General features: G+C 35.1%; 1 long non-coding RNA gene across 1 annotated transcript; it reads right to left on the bottom strand.

Moving 5' to 3' along the window:
• Nucleotides 1-645: 645 nt before the first annotated feature.
• On the bottom strand, nt 646-1820 carry LOC137237073 (uncharacterized). Its single transcript, XR_010948794.1, has 2 exons — nt 1654-1820; nt 646-1284 (listed from the first exon to the last, which is right to left on the bottom strand). It is a non-coding gene; the product is annotated as an uncharacterized lncRNA (long non-coding RNA).
• Nucleotides 1821-11531: the final 9711 nt, after the last annotated feature.

Here is an 11531-nt window from a genome sequence, read left to right as displayed (position 1 = left end):
TGGGCATCAGACGAAAGGCATGAGAAAGTGCTTTTGCATTGGGTTGTTTTCAGTGCAATTTACTAATTAATATAATAATTAAATCGATGCAATATACATATCACAGAGGAGACTTCTTTTCAATTTGCGTCGTAATACTTTTAATTTTTTCCACAAATTGACGGGACGGGACCTACGAGGCTAATGAATTTTTGTTGATGACCTTTTCATGACAGAAATACATTCGGAGTGTTTGCCAAACCACTGTCGAGGCTCGACAGCCTTTTTAAAAAACATTTTCTGAAGTATTTTGATGTTGCTTATTCAGGCGATTGAACATAGGATCTTCGGTATACACACCTGTGGTTCAAATAGTTCACAATCTTTGTATTGTCTAATGTTTGGATTTGTATTTTCTGGAAGCCGTAGGTGGAAAAATGGTTGGGGATATCTTCGGTTGGTATTTACACTACGAGCAGTATTTACATTATTGCTTGTCTTGAAGAATATCTTTTGTCAGGGCCGTAGCGTGAGTCGCAGGGGCCCCGGGTCAGAAAAATAATTGGGGCCCCTTTATCAAAATTATAACCGTGTATTTCTGCCATGAAAAGCTTCAGTGAAAATTCATCTGTTTGTAGGATAAACTAAAAAGGAGCACGCCGCAAATTTAAAGTGAAGCTCGATATGGGTGGAAGGATATCGCGCCAAGCATTAATTAATATTTATTCATTGTAATACGATACAGAGATTTTTACTATAATACATTTTGATTTTGATATTCATACTACAGTCTCACTTAAACTGAGCTTTGGGAAACATCAGCTCCTTGCTATACGCAGGCCTGATTTAGTTAATACGGAGTAATACTTTTTGGAGAAACTGCGATTATTCTACTCGATGCCCTTGGAAAAGGTCCTTGCGGTTGAAGAGGCCCGGAAGCTGTTAGATGTTGCTTCACTGTTGGGTTCGCAATCAAACTCACTTTGTCCCCCATCATTCAAGTTCTCCTCGCTAACAGAAACTTCAACTGGTTTCAAGATCATCGTGGAATTATTTTTGCTAACGGGTGTTATGTCACCAATCTCCTTATCCTCGATATCCTCGTCTGAATTATCTCTTTCATTTTGTAACTCTAGCAAAAACCTCATAATGGTCATTCTATGCTTTCGTCAAAAACAACGTCGATTTTTAGGTTGGGAATCTAGATAAATGTAAAATTTACTTGATTCGAAACCCGTACTTGAGTTCTTATTCCGAGCAGGTGCTCACCTTCGACTTCCGAAAATTCCTTTCTGTCGTGTAAATCTGAAAAAAATAAAACCATTTCCATTGCAGTCGTTTGTTACAAACAATAGGGCATTTTTATTCGAAAGCTTCCTGTTGTTAGAAATTTTTCTGCTAGCTTAGAAAAAATTTCTATTGAAAAACGAAAACAAATTCATCAAGCAGAATTATGTTGCCTAATTTGTTGTTGCTTTTCAATTGAAAAGCAGACAAAATTTCGGGCAGCAAAAAGCTCTCGAATAAAAAATCCCTAATACTGAAATTACAATTTCATTATAAGAAATATATTAAATTTTTTGGTATATCAAACGTGTTTCACAAAAAATGGGGTACATAATAAAATACATAATGGAAGTTTATAATATAATATATATAATTTTTTTTTTCAACCACGAAGTAATTTGTAGGTTGCTTTTGACCGATTCTTCGTTTGTCTTTTTTTTTGTCCGGTTTTTTTTCGGCACCACTCGGGTAAGCACGTTTCATTTTGATTAATCTATTATACACAACTATTAGACACAAACTGAATCACTATGTAAACAAAGCTGACAAAGCTTTGAACCATAGTGTACAAGTACAAGTGTGTTGACTTCTTTCTGACAGGCACTCGCTTATGTGAGCATAACGAGAAAATCTGGGCTGCCATTGTTGTTTCGGTTGAAAAAGGTCAATTAGGGTTCTGTGCAGAGATGTAAATCATTGTGAATGATGACTAAGTGTAACATATTATCTGTCAACTGCATGACAGGATGTTCAATATGGCTACTTTTTAGCGTTTTGACAGGGTGTTCAATATGGCGGCGCCTTTCTTCAGCGGGTGATAGAAAGAGATACATAATGAGACAGCGATAGTCAATTACAAATCAGGTGATCCAATCACTTTGGAATTTTGACGTCTATGCAGAAGATATCACACTTTCTTATCATTCACAATGATGTAAATGATTGAAACAGGGTTTATGTAGTCACAAAAGTGTTGCTTCTGTTCCACATCATTTTAATTTTATATCATGGCGAAAAGTGTTCAGTTCAGAGTTATTGATTTTCATTAAAAGTTTAATTTTTTATGGAGGGTTACTCCTTTAAATGTAAAAAGCAGAGAAAACGTAGAGTTTTTCAAATTATTGTGGAAAACTTTTTAATTTGAATTTCTGTACCCAAGTTCACTATATTTGTGTAACACAAGAATCTGGAGGTCAATTCCTTAACTATGAAAAACTGAAAATGTACACTTATTGAAAACTCATTTGCACACACAATTTAAACTTTGAATTTAGTTGTGTTTTATGCACAAAATTTTGAAACTAAAAACAAAATTTTCATTTGTCAGAAAAAATAAAGAAAGGCCTAATATCAAAAGACCCTATCGAAATACTTGCTTGTTTGTTTTTAATGAACTACGTTGTATTTTTCTTGTATTTCGTTAGTTTTTTTAAATATAGGTTACACACTTACACCAGTACTGAAACCTTATTGGCTCCCTCGACAAAAAATATAAGAGAAAATACAAGAAAAATACATAGCAAATAAAGTAGTGTCATATAGGTCAGTGTCAAACTATTGTGGAACTCAGTGGAACCTGCGTGGAACATGCGTTTGACACTGAACGAAGTGCCAAAATGACAGGGGTTGCTGTCGTGGAAAGCGACATAGGGAAACAAGTAAAATAATTGAAAAAAATTTTTAAGTTAAACGGTTTTATTGAAAACAATACTTACATGAAATAATAAAAATACGTAAAGCTAGAAAATAATTAGGTAGGTCCTAGATACTAGTCATCACACTCCTTATCAATCTAGGGCGTTGATCAGACAATTAAATAAAAGCGTTGGGCGCGTGAAATTTCTAAAAATGTGAGGCGTAGCATAACCTGATTAAGGTTCAGTTGGTTTTACTTATGACTATCAATAGAAATATGACGCGTCCAACGCTTTTATTTAATTGTCTGATCAACGCCCTAGATTGATAAGGAGTGTGATGACTAGTACCTAGGACCTACCTAATTATTTTCTAGCTTTTCGTATTTTTATTATTTCATGTAAGTATTGTTTTCAATAAAACCGTTTAACTTAAAATTTTTTTAAAATTTTTTTATTTTCAAGTTTTTAGTCTTTATTTAATTGCCTATTATTTCTCATTCTATTTAGTTCATTTAGTGACTATATATTACAAGGACTCTTTCCTGACAATTTGTTACAATCTAAGTCCTCAATACATAATCCTTCCAAAGACTTTACTCGGCTCTGCGCCACGTATGCTTGTCCCTCCTCCAACTCCAAAATATTTTGATGTCTCTTCTACCGGACTGTACGCAATATTTGTTCCAAATATGAGCCAAATCGGGCATCATAGGTCGCTTTCTATTCATGTATGTATTATGTGTTCCAAATATGAGCCAAATCGGACCACAAATACGAATTTTGTGAATATCTCGATCCTTGCGCCACCTAGCGGCGATTTTTTTGATAGGTCGCTTTCTATTAATGTATGTATTATGTGTTCCAAATATGAGCCAAATCGGACCACAAATACGATTTTTGTGAATATCTCGATCCTTGCGCCACCTAGCGGCGATTTTTTGATAGGTCGCTTTCTATTCTTGCATGTGTTATGTATTCCAAATATGAGCCAAATCGGACCACAAATGCGAATTTTGCGAATATCTCGATCCATGCGCCACCTAGCGGCGATTTTTTTTACAGGTCGATTTCTATTCTTGCATGTATTATGTGTTCCAAATATGAGCCAAATCGGACCACAAATGCGAATTTTGCGAATATCTCGATCCTTGCGCCACCTAGCGGCAATTTTTTTCTTATTATTGCATTGTCATCGGGTTCTGAACTATATTCCAAGTTTCAATCTTGTAGCTTATCGGGAAGTTACTTAAATTTCAATTACAAGATTCGTTCACAACGACCATGCGGCCGTGCAGCCTGTAAACTCAAGCTAAATAAAACCGTTTAAAAACGGAGCGGAATATCAGATATGGGTTGCTGTGCTGGTAAATGTTTAGTATGAAAATGTAGTGCACCTGTATGGGTCCTACAGAAAATTATACAAAAGTCTTGAATTGGGATATCTGAGGACGCGTAGTTATTCCAGCATTAAGAATACAAACACGGGTGCTAAGTTTTTCTTCCCGTTCAAAAGTTCTCCGCGAAAAACAGTTTGAAACCGAGGTCGACTGCTATAACCCGTCCAAAAATTTGGAAATAGCAATGAAAATAAGCGTTTTGTCCTGTTATCAATAGTCCAAATAGAAAAAGTATTCGAATTATTGGAAGCGAGGCAAAAACGCGTCTATTAATACCGCCCCGACGGTTTTGGTCGTGTTTTAGCAATCGTGTCCGGTAATAAAGTAACACAATTTGTTAATTAAAATTGTCAAAAATATATGGATTTTAAAGGGAGATGTAATTAAGTGCTCGTTTGAAAGTAGATAAGGATATTTCTTTGTAATTTTACAATAAAAATTTTAGGCAGTTTTCGATAGCAGCTACTACACTTTTTTTTGGTCCTAAGAAGTACAACAGTGCCAAATAGCATCCACAAAACAAACGAAGGCGAACAAGCATTTTATCAGGTGAGCGTGGCTGTGTATGTGCGTGCTGCTACATATCCTACTTGTAGATCTTTACAATGGTCAACTTGTCGACTGGAAATTAATTAACACATTTTTTCTTTGAAACAAGTTTGAAGAATCTGTACTAATTTTAGTAAAATGCTGTTTTTCGTCCGTGCAAATTTTTTACGTAATTTTAGATAACAATATTTAATTGAACAGAAATCGAAGATATTAATTTCATTATTTCTTTTACTCGACCGGGGCCCGAATTTCATGATTGAAAAAATGTGTGTATGTGAAAAAAATAAGATCTTCAATGAAAAGTAAAATTTTAACAAGTATAACTAAACTGCGGTAGAACTCAAAGAGTCATTTTTAAAAACATTTGTTCGAATGTCATCGATGTTCCCTCCGGTGTGTCTCAGGGCAGCCAGCTCGGTCCTATTCTGTTTTTGATCTTTATAAACGATGTTTCCACAACTATAAAATATTCTAAAATTTTAATGTATGCCGACGACGTAAAACTTTTTAAATCATACGCGTCGGTTGAAGAACGTTCTGTACTCCAGGCGGATTTAAATCGTTTAGTTACTTGGTGTAATGCGAATTTTATGCCTCGACATAGAAAAATGTAAATCCATGTGTTTTTCACGTGGGAACATACAGCCAGCTTCCTACGCAATTAAAGGTCAAGCTCTGGAAAGCGTTGATGTTTTTGTCGACTTGGGAGTTACAATGAATTGCAAACTTAGTTTCAACCCTCATATTAATGCCACAGTCAATAAAGCGAGAGGAGTTTTAGCATTTGTGAAAAGATGGGAAAAGAGTTTAGTGATCCTTGCGTTACAAAAACCCTTTTTTCATCATTGGTGAGACCGTTATTAGAATATGGATCGATAATTTGGAATCCGCGTTATCAAGTTCATGTGGATAGACTAGAATCAATTCGAAAACAGTTTTTACTTTTCGCCTTGAGAAATATTCAATGGGACTCGCCGTATAATCTTCCTCCTTACACTAATCGATTAAAACTAATAAATCTTCCTACACTTGCAAGTCGGAGAGAAATTCTAGGTGTACTATTTATGGCTAGACTTTTAAATGGATCGATTTCAAGCCCATTTCTTTTAAACGAAGTAAACTTGAATGTTCCATGCCAAGTTTCAAGGCATTATAAACCTATAATTCTTAAACTATGCAGAAGCAATTTCCAACTACACGAACCTTTTCTATGTTTGTGTGAAGATTATAACTCTCACTCGAGAATAATTGATGTTTCGGACTCGCTCTTTGCCATAAAAAAGACGGTTCTTTCTTCTCTTAATAATTAAAAAATTATATTTATACTTTTAATCTATTGTATTTTGTGAATCTATATTTCTCAGCTGATGAGTTTCTCTGTAGCTGAGCGGTTTTAGGTCTCGGCGCTTAAGAAGCCACTGCCTCTCAAAGACTCGGTAACAAAAAAATTATAAACAACACATAAATAAGAATTAGGAGACAAAAAAAAAAAAAAGTATGTATGAATTAAAAAAAAAAAAAAACAGGATTAGCCTAGTTTCATCCACTTGAGGGCAGTGCGCTGCCACAACGTCCGGGACAAAAAAAAATCTTTATTCCGTCAACAAAGATAGTCAGAAAAGATTCAGAAAGCTGAATGAAAAATGATTAAACATTTTTGTCACCTAAAATAAACACATTTGATTCAAATATGATTCTAAAATGTAATAGAAAAACTATATTCCGTTTTTGATCGTCAAAAGTATTCATATTTGATTCTTTCTTATGTTCAATTGTATGATCATGGTGGAATAACCAGGTGAAGTAAGCCGTCAATTGTCTCGCTCTAAATTCTTCTTTGTTCTGTCCCCGAAAAAGAGTTGTTTTTTTTTTGCATTTTTCAGGAGTAAAATATGGTAGTTTTAGTACTTTTTTTCATCTAAACCAGTAGTGAATATCGATGGACCTTTTACCGAATTTAATTACAGAGATTAATATTTGGGTATCTTTGGTGTGGGCTTCCATAAGTAAGGTCGTGCTTAACTATTGCGTTCATATTATTGATGTTTCCATTATATAAGTATGTTTAATTTGTTCCAAAAGAATTGATACAGGTCTTTGTTCAAACAAACTATTTAAATTGGCGTCATATCCATACAAGATTTTCGCCTGTGCAGCGCTAATGAAAACTTTCGAGAAATGTGCAAGAACACCAAAACTGTCGTTTTACACCTTATTTATGTAAAAACTTCGCTAAAACAATGGATTTCTAAATACAGTTACAAAAAATTGTTACTCACTATTGTTGTTGTGGCCTAAAAATTAGACCACTAAGATAAGAGGAATGTTACAGTTATGGATTGTAATTTAGGATGTATGAACCGGCTCAATCGGATTAGCACCTTCTGGTCGGCCGACTCCTATTATATCCCCTGACATATTTTAAAATATAATAACTTGGGAATATTAGTAATACATCATGAATTAACTACCAAGAGCTTATGGAAGATCTTCTGATCAAGTTTGTATGATATATTAGAAGGTCATATGTTTTACTTCCGACTCTCAATGTCAAATCAACAGAGCAGATGGAAAGAACAATGGATTTTTAGATATCGAAACACATTTAAAAGAATTACGATCACTTCCAAGTGTGACTGTAAAACTTTTCATCAAACCTGAAACCCATTTAAGTGCGCAAAGTTCCTACAGTTCAACTATATAATGGATAACACCTCTCCCACTTATGTCCGGTTTTTCGATAAAAGCTTCAACTGCAGTTGAAGTTGAGGTCAGTTTACTTTAGACGCATTATTGAATTTTACTACTACTCATCGCAGTTTAAGTTTTTAATTTTATTCGATGCCTAAAGTAATATAAGCTCGCACTGATCCTGTGTATCCGTTTTGTATTGGCATTAGGTTGCACTGATATGCTGAAAAAACCAGTCTGTAATGGCTTTCGTAACAAGGCATTTGTTTCTCTACTTCTACTTTTCCAAAGCGGGTAAACATTTTATCCTCTTCTGTCCGTTGAAAATACATCCCTACCGTTTCAGATGGCGTACATTTTCTATCTCTTTTTATTTACTTCACCTGGTGATTCCACCTTGTTGTATGATATCTCATTATTTAGTCAGAAAGAGTAATCAAATTGCATTGATTTGTAGGGAAATTCAAAATTTAATCACCTAAATGCTAAGTGGGTTTGTAAATATGTTTATAGTTTGTAGTATTGGTAGAACGTAAAATTGTGTTAATGTTCATAAAATAAATGATTTTAAGCAGCCCAATTAAAATCGTCGCTACAGGCGAAGAAAGACGTACTCAGGACAATTTCAGAAAAACTTTTTACATTATACCCAATTTTTTCTTTCCAATGACGCGACTATGTTTGTGAGTCTTTTTTCGTCTGTAGAGAGGGAATCTTTTTTGTTGGTATTCTCAACTTTATCTACAAAAATAAAAATTGTGAGACTTTATTTGGAATTTCTCGCATATGAAGTAGTGGGCATTAGCTGGTTAATAATAAACTCGTTATACAGTCACAACTTTAATGAACTTCAAGAATATCAGTAAAAAAGTTTGTTTTTATCGATCGTTACTCCTATTACTATTTTTCTTTGTATTTCCTTTTTATTGCTATTGAGCCATGCAGAATTTTGGGTAAAACAAGTGTGATATCTTATCCGTCAACTGCCTGACAGGATGTTCAAGATGGATACTTTTTAGCGTTTTGACAGGATGTTCAATATGGCGGTGCATAGGGGCGGCTATCTTCAGCGGGTGATAGAAGGAGATACAGATTGAGACCACGATAGGCAATTAAAAATCAGGGCCGGAATCGCCACATACGTGATCGTATAACGCGTCACGTAAAAACTTGTTTTCGGATTATGACATACGTGATCGTACGATCCGTCACGTAAAATGTCACTTTTTTGGATTACTACATACGTGAACGTACTTTGTGGATCGTAAATCGGTATCGCGACAACCGTGAACGAGAGACAATTGCACTCGATCGTTCGTATTGTTTTTCGATTACAAACCGGCAACCGAAAGCGAGTACAAATATATAAATATACAAAAAATTGAATACAAATATAAGAGAAAATTTAAGTTATTTCTCAAAATATGTGTTCAAATTAATGTTGAACTATACTTTATTATTTAAGGACGAATTTTAACAAGCTAAACCCAAACCAAAAGGAGTGCATGGCGCAGTTTATGGCGGAACACCCGAACTTGGCGAAAAATAAATTTCCCAATTCCGCACAAGGTAGAGCAACGTCCAACAGACTGTGGGAGGAGCTTTCCAAGCCATCAGCTAGCGCTTTGCCTGGTCCATCTAGGTCGGTTACTACCCCAACACCGCGTGTAACCTCTCGGTGCAATACTCCACGGCGAGTAAGTAAGAGTGCCGAAAAATTGTCCCTGCTCCAACAAAATTTGAGTAGAGTGTCTGATTTTCAGCGCGATTTGGGGGAGAAGATTAACCGATTGGTGCAGGTGCAGGAGATGTTGTTGACGATTAAGGAGGAGAAGCATCGACTGCATCAAGAATCACATGCACTTGATTTACAAATCCAAAATTTAGAATTAGAGTCTCTAGCAATAAGAGTAAATAGAAAAAGAAGAAATTAAAATTTTAAGTTAGCTTTAACAAGTTTGTATCTGAATTTTTTTATTTTTTTTATTTTAAGCAATTAAACGAAGTCATTTCATTTATTTTATTTCTAATTTTAACATACATATTTAGCACTTAGTAAAGACAATTAAATGAATTCATTTGCTTTTACAAATCGATTTTCTTAATGTTTACGTGGAATTAATTAGAGAGTGTTTTATTTGGTCTCTTATTGTTTGACCAATTGTGGTACGATGGTTGGCTTCTCCTGGGTCAACATCGCTGATTTGGTCTGATTCATATCTTCGTATGTTGTAATAAATTTTGAACTGTATGCAGATATTATGCAAAGCTGCACACACTTTGGCAAATCGTGCCACTTTTGTAGGATGGTATCTACCCCTATTGCCATACCCTAAAATTCTCCAACGTCCTTTAAAAATACCAATGGTACGTTCGATGATACATCTTGCTTTTGAGTATACATCATTAAATGCGGATTCACTGGAGCCATCGGCGGGGTTTCGGTAAGGCGTTATGCACCACGGCTGTAGTGGAAGCCAGAATCACCTGTTGAAATGAAAATTGTCATTATAATAGTAATATTAACCACAAAGCATACACTGTCGTACCTAAAAGCCACGCATTGCTCCGCCTATTAACTTCAAATCGCTCTTGCAATATTTGTCGTTGATCTGAATACCTCCAACCGAAGGAATCATGAGCCGCTCCACCGTACTGACAGTTGATTGCCAAAATTTTATAGGTGTGATCGCACATCTGCCAAAATATTTATATAGTTAGTACAAAGAATAAAGAAAATGAGCAACAACTCACTATAATGGCGTTGATGCTATGGTATCCTTTCCTATTAAAGTACATATGCTCATATGATGTGTGTGCCATCAATGCAACCGATGACTTTAAAATAGATATTCAATTAAAAAACTTATTTTATAAATGTAATTGAACGTTTGCCTACCTCCAGGTATTTTGTATTTATCCATAAACCATTGCTTGCATTCCGAAGTTTCGTTTATATGAAATTGTATATATTGTGGACACAACTTGTTCTCCATTTCGAGAATAACGTGCGATGTTATCTTTGACACAGTGCTCTGGCACATTCCAACCAAATAATCACTGCCGACACAATGCTGATACCCGCCACTTCCTAGAAGAGAAAGTGTGGCAGCTATCTGTAGAACTGGAGGCACCGCTTTTGCATCCGACTGCTTCAAATTTAAGGCATGAAGTACAAACTGGAAAGCCTCTTTAGAGAATCTAAATCGTTTCAAGAAACTGCAAAACACATTTTTGTATACTTGTAAAACTTTATTTGCCATATACTTACGCAGTTTGTGGTAAAGCTAAAGAATCACTTTTATCTCTAAGTAGCCTCCGTGCTACTGTTTCATCTTCTTCATTATCGCTTGAACATATGTAGAAAAGTAAGTGCACATCCTTTTGAAATTTCGTTTATTTATTAAAATGTTTAAATATTTTGACATTTCCACATCTATTGTGACATAAAAATAAAATCCACAGTGATGTGGACCTTAAAATCTATTGTGAACTGAGAATGAATAACGATACGATAGCTTTCGTATGTGGTAAATTACCACTGGTAATGCCAATCGACCCATACGTCTGACGTATCACGTAATTGTCTTTCGTATAGTTTTCGATCCGTGATCGTATGTGGCGATTCGGGCCCAGGTGATCGGTTCTATTTGTAATTTTGACGGATATGCAGAAATCTTGTCCACAATGCAATGCAGTGACATTTAGGAACTGTCGAAATGTTATGACATTTTACTAAACTCATATGTCAGATTTTGCACATGCTCAAATCGAAATGCATCACTACACACATACTTATCCATGTCAAACTAACGATTTTTAATAGTACGACGAAAAGTGGGCCAATATCTGGCATATATTCTAATGTGATTTTACTCGCTGCTTTTCTTCATTTTCATTGAGATTTGAGACCTACAACCGTGTACTGATTTAGAAGAGAATTTTGTAAGGAAAGAGTAACGACCCACAATTTTTATTCTCATTAATA

Source organism: Eurosta solidaginis, chromosome 1, assembly GCF_040869045.1.
Source record: "Eurosta solidaginis isolate ZX-2024a chromosome 1, ASM4086904v1, whole genome shotgun sequence".
NCBI classification, from domain to species: Eukaryota; Metazoa; Arthropoda; class Insecta; order Diptera; family Tephritidae; genus Eurosta; species Eurosta solidaginis.
Note: the sequence above shows the minus strand (reverse complement) of the source record. Positions and strands in the feature narration are given on the sequence as shown.